The sequence below is a fragment of the Taudactylus pleione genome, unplaced genomic scaffold, assembly GCF_031769625.1.
Source record: "Taudactylus pleione unplaced genomic scaffold, aTauple2 ptg000043l, whole genome shotgun sequence".
Lineage (NCBI taxonomy): Eukaryota > Metazoa > Chordata > Amphibia > Anura > Myobatrachidae > Taudactylus > Taudactylus pleione.
This window is the reverse complement of record NW_028284445.1, coordinates 2,467,654-2,492,329: the sequence shown is the minus strand read 5'-3', so window position 1 is coordinate 2,492,329 and position 24,676 is coordinate 2,467,654. Positions and strand designations below refer to the sequence as shown.

Below are 24,676 nucleotides of genomic sequence, written 5' to 3'. Positions count from 1 at the left end.
ATGTCAAGACAGCCAACAGCTGGCAGCCTTGACTGTCCTTCACCGTTTATCTGAACTGAACTCCCTTCCACTTCTGGTTCTTGAAAAGGCTTAAACTCTTGTGATCCTTGGGCACCCTCTTGGTTATCTGCTGGCTTTGAGTAGCTTTGTGCCTGGTTTTCTTCCTTGACATCATACTCGCTGCTGGACATAGAAATGGGACACTTGTTCTTCATGTTCACAAAAATTGCAGTGCATGCTTGAATTTGTACATCCTCATCTTGTATTCTCCTACTGGGTCTAATAAGACTAAGCTTAGCTCTCTAAGTAAAGAATAGGAATAACAATGTACCTAATTATTTCAAGCATAACTGGAGCTGGTATGTGAAACAAAAACCAGTTGATGTAAAAATAAAAAAATATATATAATTGTTGTGTTCCAAAGCTCTTTTCTGACCTATTGGGCTCATTAGTACCCAAAACTTTAATACTCATTTCTGGCTGCTGTCAGTCAGTTGTCGAGAACCAAAGTAGGAACAGCAAAGCCAGTTAAACTCTCCGGAGCTGCCAGCTGGGTGAGATGGTATGCCAGTAGACATTCAAGGCAAGGCTGTTGTTGGGGTGATGTACTACTCTAGTTTCTATATACAACATTTTAAGTGTTGTATATGTTTTGTGAATAGATGATTCTGTAGAATAATGGGCACCAAGTTGATCTAAAGTGCATCTAAAAGCTGAACCATGACACCCAGTTTAAGAACAGTTTTGTTACTACGATAAAGTAGTAGATACCTGGAACAATCTTTCAGCAGATGTCACTGAAAGAACAGTAAAGGAATTTAAACATGATTGAGCTACATACAGGTTCTGAATATAAACTCAACCTACAGGAAATGAGCTGTCAGCTGCCAACATGTCCATATTGTAGAATGTTTTTCCTAAGTTCATTAAAGGGGGCAATCCGTGTAGCTTTATGTTGGTCTCAGGTCAGGTCTGATGCGATGAGTAGGTGACATATGGAATCCATCAAACAAAAATAATTGTGACACAGTGACCGTAGTCTGTTTAGTGCTACAATGACTTGTTTGGTTTCTGATTCAGCTTTGAAATTTGGAATAAGATCTTGTGCGTCTGTTACCGCAGCAGCCTCATCTGTGTCTTGTGCTAATGCCGCAGCCGATTTCTTTAAATCTGAGCGCTCCTTGGGTCTGTGGAAATCAGTCTCGGTGCATCTTTAGACTCCCTGTGGCAGGTGCAGTTTCTCCGTCTGAACATGGAGTCCTGTGTAAGCAGCTTTGTGTCATTGGACACAGCTGCTGTCAACATCACCCCCCCCCCCCCTGTTTACCTAACCCATACTTGCTGACTTTGTAAATATCCTCTCCAGGAGAAGACCGGAGAGGAGATTCTGTTGACATCTTGTGGGGGGGGGTGGCAGGGTTGGTCTGTATACGTCATTAAGCCTCACCCCACCACAGGAAAAGGCCATGATTCGTGGGTCCGCGAGTAGGGGGCGGGGCTAAATGATTTGCTTTATTTTAGCCCCACGGACCCATAAATTCTCCCCATCCTGCCCACTTCACTAGGAAGATATGACTACTCTTCCGGGGGTGCGGGGGTTACCCAAAAATCTGGATACTCCTGCAACTTTGGGGAGAGTAGGCAAGTGCGACCTAACCACCCACCCCGGCACGTCCTCTAAAATCCATACTCCCTGCGCCCAAATTCGTTCTGCGTCTCCATACAGACTCAGACGCATGTGCAGCACACTTCTAACATCGGCCAACTACGTGAACATCGGCATTGCGTGCGGACGGTTAACGTGCGACTAAGAATCAGGCACTAAGTTAGTGACATCACTGAGGTGTGAGGTTGCTTGTGCCACAGTAATGTCACTAGCCCCAAGAAAATTGAAGATTGCTTCAGCAAGCAAAATGGCTGCTTCCCAGGTATGAAGGTGGCAGTTTCTAACTATCACTGTGTTTTCCTCCCACTGGGTAAAGAGTTTTATAGTTACAGTGGGATTATTTCACCCTTTTCTTTTGAAAACTAGTACACTGATCCACTACATGTTGAATAGAAATAAAATTACTTTTGTATCTCTCTGACCCTATTATTAAGCTACACAAAGTCACAAACCCATGATGTCATTCTCATTTGTGTGCTGATTGCACATTGTCACATTTGGAAATTGTGTTTGTCTACCAGCATAAAAAATATACTTTTTATTTCCTGTTAGAATACATTCATTTATTTTATATGCTTTGAATGAAACATTGTGAAAGTTGGTTCATATGGGTTGGGTACAGGATCCTGGCTGTCAGGATGCCGATGGTCAGAATCCCGACAGAAGTTAATAAGTAACCCTTAAGGTGCCTACACATGTAACGATAAAACGGAACAATATGAACAATAACTATATCGTTCATTATTAAGAAGTGACCGATCAAACAACGACCAACGATGCACGTTCCCGAATGAACGATAACGATATCTATGGTCTTTGCAGGCCAACTTGGAAGATTTTGTAAAGATTTGCCTGTATAAAGATAACTTCACTGAAATATCTATCATAGATATCTATCAGTGTGTACAACCAAAATCGTTTGCCCTGCACTACAGAAAGTTGGAGGGAAATCTATCAACAATATCTATGGTTGTTCAAGTTGTACCGTGTGTATGCACCCTAACCCTCCCCCTAACCCAAAAATCGTTCCATCGTTCATGTCTGAAGGAAAATCTGACATATCTGACATGTTTCCATATAAAAAATGTAGAACACCGCACAAATTCTATTCGACAACCACCCTATAAACATACAATCATTATTTATTATCCAGAAATGTATATATGGGTGGTGTGCTACCAACTACCGTTATACATAGATACAACAAGGGAAAAGAAAAAGAGGTAGTATATCGGTGCACAAGTCGATTGGTTACAAATTACTTAAAACATAACTTTTATTAGATATGTATTATAATATATATCACCCCTCTAGGGAAATAAAGCAGCGAAGTATTAAAATATATAGAGAAAGAGGAAATTAAAATTAAACTGAGGGTCTTCTCTTTAATGGGTTTATTAATCAATATCTTCTAGTGAGGAGATCAACTATCTCATCTGTGATCGGATATAGTTTAAATTATACGTCTGTTATTGATCCATATCTTGGATCTCCTATGTGAACTACCACAGTATATAATTTGTATAATCTATAAAATTTGTAGATTATTACTCCAAATGTTGCAGATTCAGCTGCTTCTATAATATCGGCACCTTCATATCAATTAACATTTACAAATTGTATTCAAAACATCGATGTTATGCCGATTAAATCATTGGTCCAATTATCGCTATACTAATGCTTGGGTTGCCTCTATAAATAGGCAAATAGTTCCCTGATGTTACGCAACGCTTGTACGTCGATTAATACCTGCAGATTATATTACTGCAGTAAAAAAAAACAAAAAAAACAAAAACACTACAGCCACTTTATCATAGATCTCGATGAATAGCAGTATTCAATTTGAATCTCAATATTACAGATTCAGATGTTGAAATATCAGCAACTTTGTATCTTATATAGTATCAGCCGTTTACTATCAATTATCGTTTGAGAGTTGCATCGCTGGAATCAAAAAATCGATGTTATACCCATTAAATCATTGGTCCAATCATCACTTTATTGGTATTAAGATTACCTTTATGTATAGGCGAATACGTCCCTGATATTTAAATATCTTTATAGAGCTGCTTCTATACTATCTGCAACTTTAACATTGACAGGTTATATTGCCAGATTCAAAACATCGATGTTATACCGAATATATCAATGAACCACTCATCACTATACTGATATTAAGGTTGCCTCTGTATGTAGGCAAATAGATCCCTAAAAATGAGCAACATTAATACATCGATTCATCTCTGCAGATTATGTTGCTGCAGTTAAAAAAAAAAAAAAGGGGGACTACAGCCACTTTGTCATAAGTCACGACAAATGGCAGTGTTTGGTTTGAATCCAATTGTAGCAGATTCAGTTGCTTTTAAAGTATCAGCAACTTTGTATCTTCTATAATATCCGCAACTGAAAAATCGATGTTGTGCCCATTAAATCATTAATCCAAATGTTGCTTTGTTGGTATTTAAGTTGTCTTTGTATATAGATGAATGTGTCTTTGATATTTAGATATCTTTTTAAATAAAGTTTTTACATCGATCAATCCCTGCAAATTATCTTACTGTGGTCAAAAACATCGATGTCACACACCAGGTACTGATAGCAGTCTAATAAGCTATCATGTTAGATTACCTGCATATTAAAGCAGAAATCCATCAATATGTTACTTCTATGTAGCAATATTGAATTGCCTTCGTGTGTCAATGGAATCAATTATCTTACTGTGGTCAAAAACATCGATGTCACACCAGGTATTGATAGCAGTCCAATAAGCTATCATTTTAGATTACCTGCACGTTTAAGCAGAAATCCATCAGTATGTTATTTCTATGTAGCGATATTGAGTTGCCTTTATGTCTCAGTGTATATTCATTATTATCTTTATCATATATTAACACAAACAGACAATACAAGTATTAATGTCCCTTAATGTCTCATATACATAGGAAATCTCCGATCACAGATGGAGTTAATTGCAGTCACATTCGCTGCTTTAATGCATCTGTTGTACTAACAATGAATGCTATATTGATTGCAATACATAGCAAGTCTACGATCACAGATGGGGTTAATTGCAGTCACATTCGCTGCTATAATGCATCTTTCTACTTCAGGGTCCATAAGGGGTCCACAGGGTTGACCTTGGGGTATAGCTGGATCTGGATCCACGGGCACCACGCAGTTAAAGCTTTGCTGCTCCCAGGATGCACTTGGGTCCGTCCTCCTCTATACCTCGCCCCCGGCCACAGGCACCTCAGTTTTAGTTGGTGCCCAGCCGGAGTCGGGTCACCCTGCGCAGTGGGGCTGCATAAGCAGCCCCTAAGCTTTAATTATTTATTTATTTTATTTAAAAAAAAAAGAAGATAGATGATTTGTTATTTTATTTTTTACTCTTCAGAGCGGCAGCAAGGGACTGTCCATCTGGACATCCACGCTGCCGCTCCACCAGCCCCGCTGGCGCTGCGACGCCGGTACTGATCCGGGGATCGCAGCGGGACCCCGGAGTCAGTACTAGCATGGCTCCGGGACCTTCCAAGGACTGCTGCCGGACTGAAGGGGCCAGGTAAGCCGCGTGCAGTGCTTCGCGCTGTGCGCGGGGATTATGCGGTCTTGTAGCCGCCGGTCTCTGGGGACAGACCGGTGGCACTAGTAGCGGCGGCGGGCTACCCCCTCTGTGGAATACCCCGCGTGTCTGCTGACCTCCAGGGTGTAAGACCGGCGGGGAACCGGCTTCCCTGGGGGTTTCATACTAGCAGGGGAGGCAGCCTTCCCTGCTTCAGCGCTCCTCCCCTCAGCCCAGCGCGCCTTCTCTCAAGCGTGCTGGCGTCGCTGGGCTGTGCTCTCCTGCCCACTCCTCCTCTGTGCTCTCCGGCGGCCATCTTCAGGCAGCATCGCAGAGCTCCCAGGCAGGCTTACAGTGGACCAGTCCCCCTGCGTACCTCTCCCCTGATCAGGACGGTGTTCGCAGCGCTATAGCCCTCCCAGACACTGAATCTGGGAGGTTGATTGTAGCAGAAGGTGCAGTGAGTACTATCTCTGCATGGTATGTGACTTTTTGCTAGTGCTGCTGTCTGTGCTTATTTCTACTTACTGTCAGCTTTTTACCTATCCCTTTCCTTCTCCTACGACCCGCAGGTGCGTGGGGGAGGGGTGTTCTTTCTGTGTAACCTCACTTATATAAATCTATGTATTTGTGAGGTCCGTCACATACTGCGGTGTGCTCCTCAGTACCATATTGTGGGCTGTTTGGGTTGCATACTTGGGAGTGCGTGGGTGTTATACGCCTTACCTCGTTTCGGTGATACGCTTTTATTGCGAAAAGTTTGTGTCATGTCTGATGAGGAGAATGTGCGCTCCGAGGCTCCTGTGCTGTTTTCCTGCCGACGCTGTTCGGCAGGGGTTGAGGCAGATTTGTCTCAAGACGGTCTGTGCGGGCGGTGCCAGCTGGTACCTGGTCCCTCTAAACCCCCGGTGGCGCAGGATCCTCCGTGGGCGATGTTTACGCAAGTCCTGGCATCGATTGCGGACCGGCTTGCGGTCCCGGCTGCGGCCCCTTCTAGGGCGTTGCCCCAGCCTACCATCCCCCGTTCCCCGGGTGTGACGCGTCTGGTGCAGTCTCCTCCCGGGTCTCAGACTGTGGGTCCTTATGCGGGTTTGCCTGTATACGTGCAATCCCCTACGGTGCCGCAGCAGTCGATGGTACCTTTTCAGGGGTATCCTCAGGCGGCACCCCCTCCTTGGGTGGACGTTCTCTCCAGCTCCGTTCAGAGCCTGGCGGCTTCGTCATCGGCCTTTCAATCTATGTTGCACAGTGATTTGCCCCCACGGGCGTCCAAACGACCCGTTCCGGCTTCACTGGCGACTCAGTTCACGGACACGGACGTGTCTTCGGATGACTGGGAGATCCATGAAGACTCTGACTCGGATGCCGGGGCCCAGGAGGTGTAGGCTAAGTCCTCCATCAATGTGCCGGCATTGGTTAGGGCGGTGCGGGCCATCCTTCATATTGAGGAGGATGTGCCGGCTCCCAGGTCGAAGTACCCTAACTTTAAAAAGGCCAAGGTGACTTCGACGGTTTTTCCCCTGTCTGATCAGTTAACAGATCATATGGCAGGGGCCTGGCAGTTGCCCAGCAAGAGGTTCCAACCGCAGAAGCGGTTGGCTTCGAACTATCCGTTTCCGAAGGCTCATTGCAGGAAGTGGGAAACTCCGCCTGCGGTGGATTCCCACATTACCCACTTGATTAAAAGCGCTACTCTGCCTTTGCCGTCGATCTCCTCCCTGAAAGATCCCACGGACAGGAAAGTGGAGACTTGTTTAAAGTCTATCTACTCTCTCTTGGGGGCAGTGGCCCGTCCGTCCATGGCCATCTCTTGGGTGGCTAAGGCCATCGAGAGCTGGGCCAATGCTTTGGAGGATACCTTTCCGGAGGATTCTCCGGAGATCCAGAGAGCGTTGATAGGCCAAATGAGGGATGCGGCTTCCTACATTGGAGAAGCATCGTTAGATGCAAGCCTGCTGACCTCTCGGGTGTCGGCTGCAGCGGTGTCGGCACGTCGGTCCTTGTGGCTGAGATCTTGGAGAGCTGACGCTGATTCCAAGAAGGGACTGGAGGCCTTACCTTTTAATGGGGAGTTGCTTTTTGGTCCAGACTTGGACAAAATTGTAGACACTCTGGCTAAGTCTAAGTCAGCCTTTCTCCCTTCGGCTTCTGCACCTACCAAGGTACGGAGCTCTGCCTTTCGGTCCTTTAGGGTTCAGGGCAAGGCCAAAGGTCAGTCCTTCCCGAGGCAGTCGACGTCCAAGGCCGCTTCTAAGCCCAAGAAGCAGACCTGGAGTGCCAGGCGTCCTTCTTCCAAACAGGAAGATAAACCTTCTGCCTCATGGGACGGGCCTCCCTCTGGGGGACCCCAGAGTGGGAGGCCGACTTCTTCTATTTGCCCAGTGCTGGCATAATACCACCACGGATGCCTGGGTTCGAGAAGTGGTCTCCCAGGGGTACGCCCTGTCTTTTCGGCACAGACCGCCCCACCAGTTTTTCTGCACGAGTCCTTCTCAGGATACGACCAAGTCTTTACAGATTCAGGAAGCTATAGAGTCCTTGCTGACAGCAGGGGTCCTTGTTCCCGTTCCTCAATTACAACGAGGGACGGGGTACTATTCTTCTCTGTTTCTGGTGCGGAAACCCAATGGTTCTCATCGCCCTATCCTCAACTTGAAGTCTATGAACAAATTCCTCAGAGTTCCCAAGTTCAGGATGGAAACGTTACGTTCCATCATTCTGGCGATGGAACCGGGGGATTACATGGTGTCCCTGGATATCCAGGACGCCTACCTCCATGTTCCGATAGCACCTTTGCACAAGCGGTATCTAAGGTTCGCTATCCTTCAACACCATTACCAGTTCAGGGCGCTACCCTTTGGTCTCTCCACGGCACCGAGGGTGTTCACGAAGATTATGGCGGTTATGGCCGCACATCTTCGGAACCAGAATGTACGGCTACTACCGTATCTGGACGACCTCCTGTTGCTGGCGAGTTCTCCGGAGGTACTGCTTCAACATCTCCACTTGACGGTTGCTTGCCTGCAAGCGCACGGGTGGCTGATAAATTGGAAAAAGTCCTCCCTGATTCCATCTCAGCAGATGGTTCATTTGGGAGCCCTGCTGGATTCTCGTCAGCAAAGGATCTTCCTGACCCCGGAGAAGGTCTCCTCCCTGCAGCTGAGGATACACAGTTGCCTGAGCAGTTGCCGCTTGTCGGTCCATTCGGCTATGAGGGTTTTGGGCTCCATGGTGTCAACAATCGACATGGTGGAATTTGCCCAGTTCCATTCCCGGCCCCTGCAGGCGTTGATTCTATCGAAATGGAACGGGTTACCTCACCGGATCCGCTCTCAGTTGCTGGTGTTGTCCCCGGAGGTTCGGTAGTCTTTGGCTTGGTGGCTTCAGACAGCTCATCTGGTCGAGGGGCGCCCCTTTTGGATCCCGGACTGGGTCCTGCTCACGACGGATGCCAGTCTTCGGGGTTGGGGGACAGTGACCGGCTCGTTGTCACTTCAGGGTCGTTGGTCTGCAGAAGAAGCTCTTCTTCCCATCAACATTCTGGAACTGCGGGCAGTTTATCGGGCCCTGCAGTCATCCGGTCCCGCTCTTCACGGAAGGGCGGTTCAGGTGCAGTCCGACAACGCCACCACGGTGGCATATATCAACCACCAAGGAGGAACTCGCAGTCGGGCAGCGATGTCGGAGGTGTCTCGCATCCTTGCTTGGGCGGAGTGTCACATTCCAGCGATCTCGGCAGTCTTCATTCCCGGAGTCCTCAATTGGGAGACGGACTTCCTCGACGTGCATCCCGGGGAATGGTCGCTTCACCCAGAGGTGTTTCAGCTACTCGTGGACAGGTGGGGGCTGCCGGAGCTGGACTTGATGGCCTCCCGTCACAATCACAAGTTGCCCGTTTACGGGTTAAGGACAAGAGACGCAGGCGCCAGTCTGGTAGACGCGCTGTCGGTGAAATGGACGTTTCACCTGGCGTATCTGTTTCCTCCGATATCCTTACTTCCTCGGGTTCTCCGGAAATTCAAGCAGGACGGCGGCACGCTCGTGCTGGTTGTTCCGGCGTGGCCCAGACGTCCTTGGTACTCCGATCTGAGGTGTCTCTCCATCGACGCTCCATACCTTCTTCCTCAGCGTCGGGACCTGTTGTCTCAAGGGCCCTGCCTTTACCCGGATCTAGGTCGGCTGTCTTTGACGGCGTGGCTCTTGAGACAGCCGTCTTGAGGTCTAGGGGTTTCTCCAGTTCGGTCACTGGTACCATGCTTAGGGCACGCAAGCCTGCCTCCGCACGGATTTACCACAGGGTGTGGCGCACTTACTTTCAGTGGTGTGAATCCAGAAACTATGATCCTCAGGTGTTCCGGGTTTCCAGAATCTTGGAGTTCCTTCAATCAGGTTTGGACCTCGGCTTACGCCTGGCCTCTCTGAAGGTTCATGTGTCTGCTTTGTCTGTGTGGTTTCAGCGATGGATTGCTACACAACCGGATGTTCACACCTTTTTCCAGGGTGTTCTCAGGATCCAGCCACCCTTCGTGCCTCCTGTGGCTCCTTGGGACTTGGCAGTGGTGCTACGGGTCTTGCAGGGTCCTCCTTTTGAGCCTCTTGAGGTGGTGGACCTCAAGTGGCTGACGTTCAAGACCGTTTTTCTCCTAGCAATTGCTTCTGCCAGGAGGGTGTCAGAGTTGGGGGCGCTTTCCTGTCGCCCCCCTTTTCTGATTTTTCATCAGGACAGAGCGGTGCTCCGCACTTGTCCTGAGTTTTTGCCCAAAGTGGTCTCAAAGTTCCACATTAATCAGGAACTTGTTGTGCCAGCTTTTCAGTCACCTGATCTTTCAGCTGGTGAGGCTTCCTTAGATGTAGTCCGGGCACTTAGAATCTATGTGGATCGGACTGCTTCGGTTAGGAAGTCGGATTCTTTGGTTGTCCTCTTCGGTTTTCACAAGAGGGGTTGGCCTGCCAACAAGCAAACGTTAGCCCGTTGGCTTCGTTCCGTTATTTGTGAGGCTTATGCACAGGAGGGTTTACCTGTGCCAGCCTCTGTTAAGGCTCATTCCACTCGTTCTGTTTGTCCCTCTTGGGCTGCTAGACGTGGTGCCTCCGCTGTTCAGCTGTGTAAGGCGGCCACTTGGTCTTCAATTCAAACGTTTTTGAGGTTCTATGCGTTTGACACCTTCGCCTCTCAGGATGCATCCTTTGGGCGCCGGGTACTCCTTTCAGCACAGGAGCGTCCCTGCCCTTAGTTGAACTGCTTTGGGACATCCCCAAGGTCAACCCTGTGGACCCCCTATGGACCCTGAAGTAGAAAACAAGAGATATGGTAAGAACTTACCTTTGTTATCTCTGTTTCTACGAAGTCCATAGGGTCCACAGGGTGCCCGCCCTGACGCACCTGGCTTCAAATGGGCTGTGTGGCTGGTCACCGGTTTTCCGTCTCCCATTTCTGTGAGTATGGTTTCTTGTGTGTTCCAGTCTTCCTTCTCTCTGTTTAGTCTCCTCCTCCGGCCATAGCTGCTTACCAACTGAGGTGCCTGTGGCCGGGGGCGGGGTATAGAGGAAGACGGACCCAAGTGCATCCTGGGAGCAGCAAAGCTTTAACTGTGTGGTGCCCGTGGATCCAGATCCAGCTATACCCCAAGGTCAACCCTGTGGACCCTATGGACTTCGTAGAAACAGAGATAACAAAGGTAAGTTCTTACCATATCTCTTGTTGTTGTACTGACATTGAATGCTATATTAATTGCAATACATAGAGAATCTGCGATCACAGATGGAGTTAGTTGCAGTCACATTCGCTGCTATAATGCATCTGTTGTACTGACATTGAATGCTATATTAATTGCAATACATAGAGAATCTGCGATCACAGATGGAGTTAGTTGCAGTCACATTCGCTGCTATAATGCATCTGTTGTACTGACAATGAATGCTATATTGATTGCAATTGTTTGGTTGGTCATTTGTTGAACATATTAAGATATAACCCAGTGTGCATCTAATAGTGAAGCCATAATAGGCATAATATCTTTGCACGCACAGAGAGACCCTCAGAGAGGTCCGATGCGCATTTCGCTAGTGGCTTTTTCAAAGGATCAACCCGATGGGCATGTCTCAGGGGTTTAAATACCCTTACTTATTCCTTTCCGGCCAATCGGCGCTTCGCAAAAACGGAGATTGTGAGGCAGGAATAAACATTGCTTGCAGATTCATTCATCAGGCCAAAGCAATAGAGTGTGGAAGTGATGATTCTATTAAGATGAGCCTATGGACTTAACACCGCTCATCCATCCATTCTATGAAATAAGGAATTTATATGATGTTATTATAGAATTAGCAATCCATTATGCCAGACAATATAGTATTACTGAAGATATTGTTCCCAATATGAACTAATCATATTACACTCATTACCCAAAGAATAACCTCCTACAATTAATGCCTAATATTTATTCATTTATTGGTTGTACTCATAAGTGTGTGTGTATATGTGTAAACATACTTATCTTAGGTGCCTAATGTGTGTTAGAAAAAAAAAAAAAACCTGTGAAAGTGCAAGGATTATATTAAGAGAGAGAATAAAAGAAATAACGTATGACTCTCATAGTGGTGACAAATGATACATAAATATACTAATTAAAAATCATAAAGTGAAACTCCTAATTAAATATATACCAAATCAATTAATGGGTGATTTATTTATCTATACAAGTATGAATAAAAAAAAACAATACCTGGTGTGACATCGATGTTTTTGACCACAGTAAGATAATTGATTCCATTGACAAAGGCAATTCAATATTGCTACATAGAAGTAACATATTGATGGATTTCTGCTTTACTATGCAGGTAATCTAACATGATAGCTTATTAGACTGCTATCAGTACCTGGTGTGTGACATCGATGTTTTTGACCACAGTAAGATAATTTGCAGGGATTGATCGATGTAAAAACTTTATTTAAAAAGATATCTAAATATCAGAGACACATTCATCTATATACAAAGACAACTTAAATACCAACAAAGCAACATTTGGATTAATGATTTAATGGGCACAACATCGATTTTTCAGTTGCGGATATTATAGAAGATACAAAGTTGCTGATACTTTAAAAGCAACTGAATCTGCTACAATTGGATTCAAACCAAACACTGCCATTTGTCGTGACTTATGACAAAGTGGCTGTAGTCCCCCTTTTTTTTTTTTTTAACTGCAGCAACATAATCTGCAGAGATGAATCGATGTATTAATGTTGCTCATTTTTAGGGATCTATTTGCCTACATACAGAGGCAACCTTAATATCAGTATAGTGATGAGTGGTTCATTGATATATTCGGTATAACATCGATGTTTTGAATCTGGCAATATAACCTGTCAATGTTAAAGTTGCAGATATATCAGGGACGTATTCGCCTATACATAAAGGTAATCTTAATACCAATAAAGTGATGATTGGACCAATGATTTAATGGGTATAACATCGATTTTTTTATTCCGGCGATGCAACTCTCAAACGATAATTGATAGTAAACGGCTGATACTATATAAGATACAAAGCTGCTGATATTTCAACAACTGAATCTGTAATATTGAGATTCAAATTGAATACTGCTATTCATCGAGATCTATGATAAAGTGGCTGTAGTGTTTTTGTTTTTTTTGTTTTTTTTTACTGCAGTAATATAATCTGCAGGTATTAATCGACGTACAAGCGTTGCGTAACATCAGGGAACTATTTGCCTATTTATAGAGGCAACCCAAGCATTAGTATAGCGATAATTGGACCAATGATTTAATCGGCATAACATCGATGTTTTGAATACAATTTGTAAATGTTAATTGATATGAAGGTGCCGATATTATAGAAGCAGCTGAATCTGCAACATTTGGAGTATAATCTACAAATTTTATAGATTATACAAATTATATACTGTGGGAGTTCACATAGGAGATCCAAGATATGGATCAATAACAGACGTATAATTGAAACTATGGGCCTGATTCAGAGCCGCTCGTAAGCGGCCGCTCGTTCGTTCCGAGCGATGTTTGCACAACTGCGCATGCGTACGGATCATAATACGCATGTGCGAACAAGTCAGTGCGGCCGAAAATCGTTTGTTCGCTAAATAGCGAATGCCTGCTATTTTGAGTGACAGGAGGAGGCGTATGTGGGTGGTAACAGGGGAAGGTGCTTGAAAACGGGGAGTGGAGATCAGAACGCAGGTGTGCTTAAAGGTCAAAACGGGCGTTTTATGGGTGTGCATAATTAATACAGTAGCGTCATTGACCACGTCACTGGGTTATTTTATAGTCAGAACTGCTCGCAAGATTGCGGTAGGAAAAACCAACCACAAGAATAGCGAGCAGTTCATACGCTGATCGATGTACTCGATTAATCTAATAAATAGCGGACATGACGTAGCGGCCAGGCGGCGTAGTTTCCCAAAAAACGACCGCAAGTTTTGTTCGCTCGTTCAGACATAGAGGCGTGAACAGACCGCAAAGAGCGAACGGTTCATTTGAATAGCCACCCCTTTTTTCTGAACCAGCGAGCGCAAATAGCGTCCGGCTCTGAATCAGGCCCTATATCCGATCACAGATGAGATAGTTGATCTCCTCACTAGAAGATATTGATTAATAAACCCATTAAAGAGAAGACCCTCAGTTTAATTTTAATTCTAATTTCCTCTTTCTCTATATATTTTAATACTTCGCTGCTTTATTTCCCTAGAGGGGTGATATATATTATAAATACATATCTAATAAAAGTTATGTTTTAAGTAATTTGTAACCAATCGACTTGTGCACCGATATACTACCTCTTTTTCTTTTTCCTTGTTGTATCTGACATGTTTGTCAGATGAACGATGAACAATGCGCGTTCCCGCTTGTCACATAATGATATCTGACATCTGATGTGTTTGCAGTTAGATTTGGGCAATTCCATTCATTTTGATGCAGTCAAAAATCGTTCGTAGTTCAAATCGTTGGTCAAACTGTTCATCAAATCCTTCAGATCGTTCAATCATACATCTGACAAATCTGACCGTGTGTATGCACCGTTACCCACCTTTCCCGCTGCCTAACCCTAGCCATCCCCTTCCACAGCCTAAAGGTGCGTACACACGGACAGATATATCGTAACGATATGAACGATAACGATATCTTTCAACGATATATCGATCATATCGTTCATTTTTTATTCAGTGAACGACCAACGATGCACGTTCCCGCATGAAAGATAACGATATCTATGATCGTCCATACATGCAGGTCAATCTGGACGATATCGTCAACTTTGCCTGTTCAGAGATGTGGCAGGATGACTCACTGAAAGATATCTTTGAAAGATCTTTGGACGATCTTTGAATGATCTATGAACGATATCTATGAAAGATATCTCTGATATCTCTTTTGAACGATATCTTTCAAGTCGTTGGTGGTACAGATCGTTTTGTGTGTATGCACCTTAACCCTGATGGTGCATACACACGGTCAGATATGTCAGATGAACGATTTGAACAATTGAACGATTTCTGACTTCATTAAAATGAATGGAATTGTCCAAATCTATCTGCAAACACATCAGATGTCAGATATCGTTATCTGACAAGCGGGAACGCGCATCGTTCATCGTCCATCTGACAAACATGTCAGATATGTCAGATTTTCCTTCAGATATGAAAGATTGAACGATTTTTAAAATCGTTATTGTACAGTTCTGAAGGAAAATCTGACCGTGTGTATGCACCTTTATCCACCTTTCCTGCACCCTAACCCTCTTTCCCTCGCGGACACTAACCCTAGCCCTCCCTCCCGCACCCTATCCCTAGCCCTCCCCTCTCGCCGCCTAACTCTAACCCTCCCTTTACTGCCTAGCTCTAAACCTAACCCTAATACTCACTGTTGGGATGTCAGTGGTCGGGATTCTGTAGCCGGGATTCAGACTGTTGCCGGGATTCTGTCTGCCGGCATCCTGACCATCGGGATGCCAACTACATCCTGGTTCATAGATGTTCTGTGTTGATGTTGTTTGGGTGGGCAAAATATTTAAATCTGTGCCTGCTCAGGAACCAGGCGGCCAGCGCTGTAACAAGTGATTGCTGTCACCTCACTTTTGGGAGTCATTATTACTAATATCAGTGAATGCACATCTTTACTACTGTAGTTCCTTAAAAAAAAATGTTTTATGTGTACATGACTGAAGGGCTGAACACTATAAATGTCAGGTGTCTCTCGCACATGGCCGGTAAGTAATATAAGGGGTCAAACGCAAGAAAAGTCTCGGGGGGATTTTTTTTTTTTTTAAATGGAATGATTTATCCAGCAGCAGTTCTGGCATCTGTGCATCCTCTGCACTATCATTGTTATTACAGAGAACAGGAAATCCTTTCCTACTTTATTAATAACCCTGCATGTTACCCCTGGTCACTGCTCCTTTGCTTTCCAGTGGTGTCTCTGCCAGACAATGGAAAGTCCAAATGATTTATGTAGAGAACATTCTGTAGATGCTGGTTGTTTAAAATAAAAAAAAATAAAAAAATTAATTAATTAGCTGCCATCAAAACACTTTTTAAAAAAATGAATTGAATTAATGATAATGAAAAGTTCCTGGCTAAGTGGTACGTTCTAGACCACTGTACAACACTCGCGGTGTTTGGGAATTCTCGCGAATGCGCGGTAATAGTCAAAATGGCGGCCTTTGCCGGAAATCCTTGTATGGGCATTTACAATTAGAGAGGGTATAATAAGCAGTTGGGTACTCTTTGTGTTATCCTCCTGACGAAGTCCTACCGGAGTGGTGTAAGAGACGGAACGCGTTGAAGAAGCGGGGACCTCTTTGAACCGATGCTGGTACTTTTTCAGATAAGCATTTTTGAACTTTTTAAATCTAATTACGCATAAATTTGTGTGTTTTATTGTGTGTCCGAATAAATTGTCTCTGATACACTATGAGAGTGTTCTTTCGCTCCATATATACAATCAGGTGCATAAATATTGGGACATTGACAGAATTTTCATATTTTGGCCTCTATTCACCACCACAATGGCTTTGAAATGAAACAAACAAGATGTGATTTAACTGCAGACTTTCAGATTTAATTTGAGGGTAATTACATCCAAATCAGGTGAACGGTGTAGGAATTACAATGGTTTCTATATGTGCCTCCCACTTTTTAAGGGGCCAAAAGTAATGGGACTATCAACTCAAAAGCTATTTCATAGACAAGTGTGGGCTATTCCCTCATTATTTCATTATCAATTAAGCAGGTAAAAGGTCTGGAGTTGATTCTAGGTGTGACATTTGCATTTGGAATCAGTTGCTGTTGACTCTCAATATGAGATCCAAAGAGCTGTCACTATAGGTGAAGCAAGCCATCATTAGGCTGAAAAATCAAAACAAACCCATCAGAGAGATAGCAAAAACATTAGGTGTGGCCAAATCAACTGTTTGGAACATTCTTATTAATTAGATGTAAACCATTGGTGAGCCACAAAAACAGGAAGACCAGATTAGAGTTTGCCAGACAACATCTAAAAAAGCCATTACAGTTCTGGAACAACATCCTATGGACAGATGAGACATAGATCAACTTGTACCAGAGAGATGGGAAGAGAAGAGTATGGAGAAGGAAAGGAACTGCTCATGATCCAAAACATACCCCCTCATCAGTGAAGCATGGTGGTGGTAGTGTCATGGCGTGGGCATGTATGGCTGCCAATGGAACTGGTTCCCTTGTATTTATTGATGATGTGACTGCTGACAAAAGTAGCAGAATGAATTCTGAAGTGTTTCGGGCAATATTATGTGCTCATATTCAGTCAAATGCTTCAGAACTCATTGGACGGCGCTTCACAGTGCAGATGGACAATGACGCGAAGCATACTGCAAAAGCAGCCAAAGAGTTTTTTAAAGCTAAAAAGTGGAATGTTATGCAATGGCCAAGTCAATCCCCTGACCTGAATCCGATTGAGCATGCATTTCACTTGATGAAGACAAAACTGAAGGGAAAATGCCGCAAGAACAAGCAGGAACTGAAGACATTTGCAGTAGAGGCCTGGCAGAGCATCATCAGGGATGAAACCCAGCGTCTGGTGATGTCGATGTGTTCCAGACTTCAGGCTGTAATTGCCTGCAAAGGATTTGCAACAAAGTATTAAAAAGTGAAAGTTAGATTTAGGATTGTTTAGTTTGTCCCATTACTTTTGGCCCCTTAAAAAGTGGGAGGCACATATAGAAACCGCTGTAATTCCTACACCCAGGGGCGTATCTACCCATTGGCCAGGATGGCAGTCGCCAGGGGCTCCCCTGCAGCGGGTGATGGGAGAGACGTCTCATAGTGCAAGAGAAGAGCCGGGACTCGGAGCAGGGATCAGGTAAGTTGTATTTTTTTTTCTTCTGTGTGTGTAAGCCTGGCACAGCAGGGGGCCACCATATAGGGGGGTGGCTGCTACTGAGGGCACTTTATGGGGGGGTGCATGCTATTGGGGGCAATGTATAGGGGGGGGCGCTACTGGGGGCACTTTAGGGGGGGTGCCCGCTACTGGGGGCACTGTATAGGGGGGACCGCTACTGGGGGTATTGTATAGGGGGGCTCCTACTGGGGGCAATGCAGCATAGGGGGGATTACTACTGGGGGCACTGCATAGGGGGGGGTGCCAGTCCATTACAGTGCCAGGGGTGCTTGGATCCCTAGATACACCCCTGCCTATACCGTTCACCTGATTTGGATGTAATTACCCTCAAATTAAATCTGAAAGTCTGCAGTTAAAGCACATCTTGTTTGTTTCATTTCAAAGCCATTGTGGTGGTGAATAGAGGCCAAAATATGAAAATTCTGTCAATATCCCAATATTTATGCACCTGATTGTATGTATTAATGAGCTTGGAATAAAGCCTGTTCTAAAAACTACAAGAGGGCGATACAGAGATTTTTAAGATTATATACTATATGCCTGTTTACTAGGGCATTATGGAATGCATATTTATTGTGGGTGATGCGTGCATATAACCGATAAGCATTTTATACTATGAGGCGCTTGTTTTTCACTTTTGGTACTATATATATATATGTTTATTTATTTAAATGTGAATAACATTGTAGACTGGTTTATGCCTAATAAAGGGTAATTTTAGGAGATAATTCAGAGATCTACATAAATTCGATGTTTGCGTACATCTCCGATGTTTGCAGATCTGCACGTGCGCAGTGCCCCAAAGCCGCAGCATGATTTACATACTTGCTGGTATTTGGGGATGGCAACGGAGCGTGCCAGAAATCAGGGCTGTGACGGCTCCGTTTGCTAGACGTGCAGAAGTCAGAGGCTGCATCCTTGGACGCAGCTTCACTGGCCCCAGCTGCGTGATTTCACCGGACATCCTGAGTAACCCGAGGGTTACTCAAAAATGTGATAGTCACGCGGTTGATCCGATGCCGTGCCTTTAGATGCAGCAGCGGATCAGAGATGCCGGCAGCCGGAGTCTTTTTTACTTATATGCCTCCTGCAGCGTTTGCTTATTTTCGCACAATCGCTGCGCACAGAAATGCTTCAGCTGTGCTATAGCGTCCATCTCTCCATCAGGCCCTTAGTGACAAGATATTGTTTGTTATTGTTACATGGTTATATTTATATTTAATACATTTCTACACATAAGGCGCCTTCAGTAGTGGCTCAATGGCCATACACAGACAACAATACAAACGTGAACTCTGAATAAAATCAAAATGTGTTGTTTTTTTTGTCAGATCAGATTGAGAGCATTAGTGCACTGTGACATCGGGAATGAGAGCTTAGGGCCTGATTCAGACCCACTCGCGAGCGGCTGTCCGCTCGCAAGTGGGTCGATGGTGTGCACTGCGCATGCGCACGACGGAGGGAGCTCCGTCGTGCGAATGCGCGAGACGCGACGAGCGAAGGACTTTCCTTCACTCGTAGTGTCTGATCAAAGGGGGCATGCTGTCGATGTTGATTGACAGCACGCCCCCTTTGGTGGGCGTGCCGGGGGCGTGCCTGCCAGACGGAGGCGTTCCCAAGGGAACGCCTACCGTCAGAAGCCAGCCCCACTGACATCACTAGTGATGTCAGTGGGAGTGATTTTGGCTCTGATAGAGCCAAAATCACTCCTGGCCTTGCGGTTGAGAAACTCAACCGCAGGCTTCTGCTCGCACTGGCGATGGTCGCGATGGTCGAGCGCTCTGGTCAGAGCGTCCGGCTCTGAATCAGGGCCTTAGTGCACTGTGACATGGGGAATGAGAGCATTAGTGCACTGTGACATGGGGAATGAGAGCATTAGTGCACTGTGGCATGGGGATTGAAAGCATTAGTGCACTGTGACATCGTGAATGAGAGCTTAGTGCACTGTGACATGGGGAATGAGAGCATTAGTGCACTGTGACATGGGGAATGAGAGCATTAGTGCACTGTGGCATGGGGATTGAGAGCATTAGTGCACTGTGACATCGGGAATGAGAGCTTAGTGCACTGTGACATGGGGAATGAGAGCATTAGTGTACTGTTTCATGGGGAATGAGAGCATTAGTGCACTGACATGGGGATTGAGAGCATTAGTGCACTGTGACATGGGGATTGAGAGCGTTAGTGCACTGTGGTATGGGGAATGAGAGCATTAGTGCACTGTGACATGGGGAATGAGAGCATTAGTGCACTGTGACATGGGGAATGAGAGCATTACTGCACTGTGGCATGGGGAATGAGAGCATTAGTGCACTGTGGCATGGGGATTGAGAGCTTTAGTGCACTGTGACATCGGGAATGAGAGCTTAGTGCACTGTGACATGGGGAATGAGAGCATTAGTGCACTGTGGCATGGAGATTGAGAGCATTAGTGCACTGTGACATGGGGAATGAGAGCATTAGTGCACTGTGGCATGGGGATTGAGAGCATTAGTGCACTGTGACATGGGGAATGAAAGCTTAGTGCACTGTGACATGGGGAATGAGAGCATTAGTGCACTGTGACATGGGGAATGAGAGCGTTAGTGCACTGTGACATGGGGATTGAGAGTATTAGTGCACTGTGGCATGGGGAATGAGAGCATTAGTGCACTGTGGCATGGGGATTGAGAGCTTTAGTGCACTGTGACATCAGGAATGAGAGCTTAGTGCACTGTGGCATGGGGAATGAGAGCATTAGTGCACTGTGACATCGGGAATGAAAGCTTAGTGCACTGTGACATGGGGAATGAGAGCGTTAGTGCACTGTGACATGGGGATTGAGAGCATTAGTGCACTGTGACATGGGGATTGAGAGCGTTAGTGCACTGTGACATGGGGATTGAGAGCATTAGTGCACTGTGACATGGGGAATGAGAGTGTTAGTGCACTGTGACATGGGGAATGAGAGCTTAGTGCACTGTGACATGGGGAATGAGAGCGTTGGTGCACTGTGACATGGGGGGTACAGCGTGGAAATGTTGGGAGCTGGTGATACCAGAGATGTGTCAGTGTGGAGCCTTTATAGTTCCAAAAACAAATATTTACACCTTTGTTTGGAATTTTTTTTTAATTTTCCTAAATCAATGGTCAACTTTACATAGCAGCAAAGTAGCTGTGGGCCTTATTCACAGATGTATGCTAATGCTGCAGCACCTGCATCTTTATACACAGCGGCTGTGTGAATATATGCAAACCAGGATTTATACTGAGACACCCACAGACAACATCGCAAATCTTTCAAAGACAAGGCAGATTCTTCTATAATTGATCTCCTGAGTAATCCTATGGCTGCTTGTACTGAGACGCAAGAGCCGTACAGGATCGCAGATGCAGGCTTTGACACGCCCTGACATCGGTCGCAACACGCCTGCATTTTTGCCGCCACTCCCCCATTACCTCCCACAAACTGTCTCTGATGGTCAATCACACTGTAGGTAAAAAGTCGCTGTGAGTGATGAGGGTAATGTACCTTGATGCATGCACAGTGCGACTAGCAGTATGCGCAATTTACCGATTATTGGTAAACTGCATAAATATCAGCATAACTGCATAAATATCAGCATAATTGCATTAATATCAGCATAACTGCATAAATATCGGCTTTGCATACATCTCTGAATCAGGCTCTGTGTGAGAAAAGTTTGGGGGAATAGGGTTGAAAGTTAGTCATGCAGAATTTTTAGTTTATTAATACCTCTCCATCCCGATTTCAGCAAGACAGTACCTGTTTGACTGATGTATCCTGCTATCATAATGGGGACCGAATTATCGTCTGGAAGTTGGGAGTATGGGCCTGAGCCGTACGCTATTTGCGGATGGTCGTTCTGAAAAAGGGGCCGGATATTTAAATTAAGCGCTCGCTCTTTGCGGTCTGTTGACGCCTCTATGTCTGAACGAGCGAACTAAACATGCGCTCGCTATTTTGAAAAAACGCCTCCTGGCCGCTCGCATCATACGTCATCTCCGCTATTTATTAGATTAATCGAGTACATCGAACGGCGTATGAACTGCTCGCTATTCTTGTGGTAACATTTTCCTACCGCAATCATGCGAGCAGTTCAGACTAAAAGACAACCAAGTGACGTGGTCGATGACGCTGCTTTGTTAATTATGCACACCCTTAAAACGCCCGTTTTGACCGTTTGGCACGCCTGCGTTCGGATCTCCACTCCCCGTTTTCAAGCACCTTCCCCTGTTACCACCCACAAACGCCTCATCCTGTCACTCATATTAGCAGGCATTCGCTATTTTGCGAGCACACGATTTCCGACCGTACTGACTGGTTGGCGCATGCGCATTACAACCCATACGCATGCGCAGATGTCCGAACATCGCTCGGAACGAACGAGCGGCCGCTTACGAGCGGCTCTGAATCAGGCCCTATGTCTGTCCATTACTGGTGCGTTAGTAGTGTAGGGGTGATGGGAGAGGGACAGGAGAGGGATTACATGACACCCCAATGTTTTTAAGAACTAGTAGACTCCTGGGGGTCACAGCCACTCCCTCTCCACAATATGCCCATGCACCTGTCCCCTCCAATTTTGGAAGTTATGCTTTTTTTGTTATTTTTTTTATTATCTATAATTATTATTATTATTATTATTATTATACAAAATCCATATCTACCTTTGCTGACAATCAACTCAACTGAACTCTGCATTTTAATTTATAATGCACAAGAAGCCTGAATATGAAAGTTTGATGTGTAATTTTTTGGTAGTGATAATTCAGGTATGCTGTTTGTTTTTACCAAAATTATATCGTTTCTCACTTGCCTATTTTCCAGGAGATCATTGTGCAGATATGGCAACAAGTTAAATGTGGATATATTTATATATATATATATATATATATATATATCTGTCGACACTCACGTCATTTGGCATAAATTGCTGGGGTGACTAACCCATAAAGGACCATCAGGGCCCTTATACGTAGAAAAAAGAATATAGGGGTGCACTCACCAGTCTTCTCAAAAAGGCTTCTTTATCGCATATATAAAAAAATATACTAATACAGCATCTGCAGCATCGACGTTACAAAGGTCCATGCACGGGACCGAAACGTTGATGCGGCAGATGCTGTAATAGTATTTTTTTCATATATGCAATAAAGAAGCTTTTTTGAGAAGACTGGTGAGTGCACCCCTATATTCTTTTTTATATATATATATATATATATATATATATATATATATATAAAATAAACCGGCACACTCATTTAATGAAAGCAATATGCTGTGGTGCCCTCCTAGAGTGAATGCATCACTCCGTATAAATGGAAGGTGAGGCGGCACTCGTCAGACTTGAATATGAAGTTAAAAGTCCTTTATTTCCAATGCTGTTTTGGGGACAATTCCCCCATATTCAGGGACAGACAGTGTAAAATACAACAGATTTTCCAACAGCTTATATCCCCAATGCACAAGTCCTGAGGAAAAGGTCCATAGTGACCTTGAAACGTCGACACAGTTGTGTTCATGTTGTCTCTATAATACAACGTTTTTTTCACTATCATTGGAGCGCCGCTTCTGTCTTCTGCTTTGGGGCTGTTCATAGTTCCTGAGGAGATACTCGCTGTGTATCAATGTTCCAGGAAGGCACCCATCATCTGTTGCATCTATTATCCTGAGTGCCCAGTTATATTTTTTCTATATATGTATATATAGATAGATATATATGTGTGTGTGTGTGTGTTTATATATATATATATATAATATGTTAATTCCAGGATACATACAGTATATGCACATTCAGCATTCTGAACTAGCATTCTGTTTACTTTGTGTACCACCATAGTTGTAGCTACTGTCAAAACATACAGCACTGATCCTATTTCTCTTCTCATTTTCTATAATAGAGCTTTTATAGTTTTTACAACAAGCAAAGGAATCTGTATGCCACAAACATAGAAATTAGAGTGTGCACCTGGCAGTCTAGGTGACCTCTTATAATGGAGTGTAAGTAATTGACTTTAACCTATGTAACACAAGAATGACATGCCTAGAGCTGAAACACCTCCCAGACATTTGCTGCTTCATCGCACCATAGTGTGTAACCCACTACATTAATGTAATACTAAACAAAAGGTAACGTCCTATGCTCTCTCTGTTTCTGGATATGACCTCTGTATGCATACTGATGTCCATGCTCTTGTAAGCAGTGCCATGCATCTGAGGTGTGTACATATATATTTATATTAATGATCCTGGGTGTTTCAGTTAAAAGCTTAACGTGTTTGCTTTTGTTTTAAACGTTTCCATTCTGCACTTGAATTCTTTGCATGCCTGAACTGGTGTCCTACCTGCCAATAAGCAAAGCACCTCTCAAGCTCAGCTCAGCCTATAAGCTGTGTTGCTTTCTTTTACCCCTGAGTTAATGAAGCACACATACAGTATAGTGCACTTTTTTTTTTAGGCAATTTTGCATTTTTCTAACAAAAGAAAAATAGTGGGCGACTGACTATGCCTTGTTTGTGTGTTGGTAATTTGAATGAAAAGTATGATTTATAACATAATAAGCACTGTCTGCTAAAGATTTCAGGTGGGAATAAAAAGAGGACTATCCTGGGATAATCAGAACACATGAGAGCCCTGGAAGTAAATTTACTAAAGTGCGGTAATAAAAGTGGAGTTGTTTGCCCATAGCAAACAATAAGATTCTACTTATCATTTATCAAGCACCTTCTAGAAGATAGTAGCTAGAATCTAATTGGTTGCTATGGGCAACATCTCCACCTCTAAAAACCTGCACTTTAGTAAATATACCACCTAGTCTCTGTGGCCAGCCGTTCAGTGCCTAAAATGGCTGATATTAGATGATGCTTTCACTGAGGTAAAAAAAAAATAAGATTCCTTCCATAACATGCAAGTTACTCCGATATGAAAAGGTATCTTCTAATATTAAATGTAAATATGAACGTTTCAGTACATGACATGTTTATTTAACTTACAAGTTCTATACAGCTCTTGATTTCTGTTAGCCATTTTGAACTCAGAAAG

General features: G+C 44.4%; 1 protein-coding gene across 1 annotated transcript in view; it reads left to right on the top strand.

The window, feature by feature from the left end:
- The window catches only part of FREM2 (FRAS1 related extracellular matrix 2), a 246,514-nt gene that overhangs the window by 27,704 nt on the left and 194,134 nt on the right, over positions 1 to 24,676 (top strand). The gene's annotated exons all lie outside the window — the stretch shown is intronic.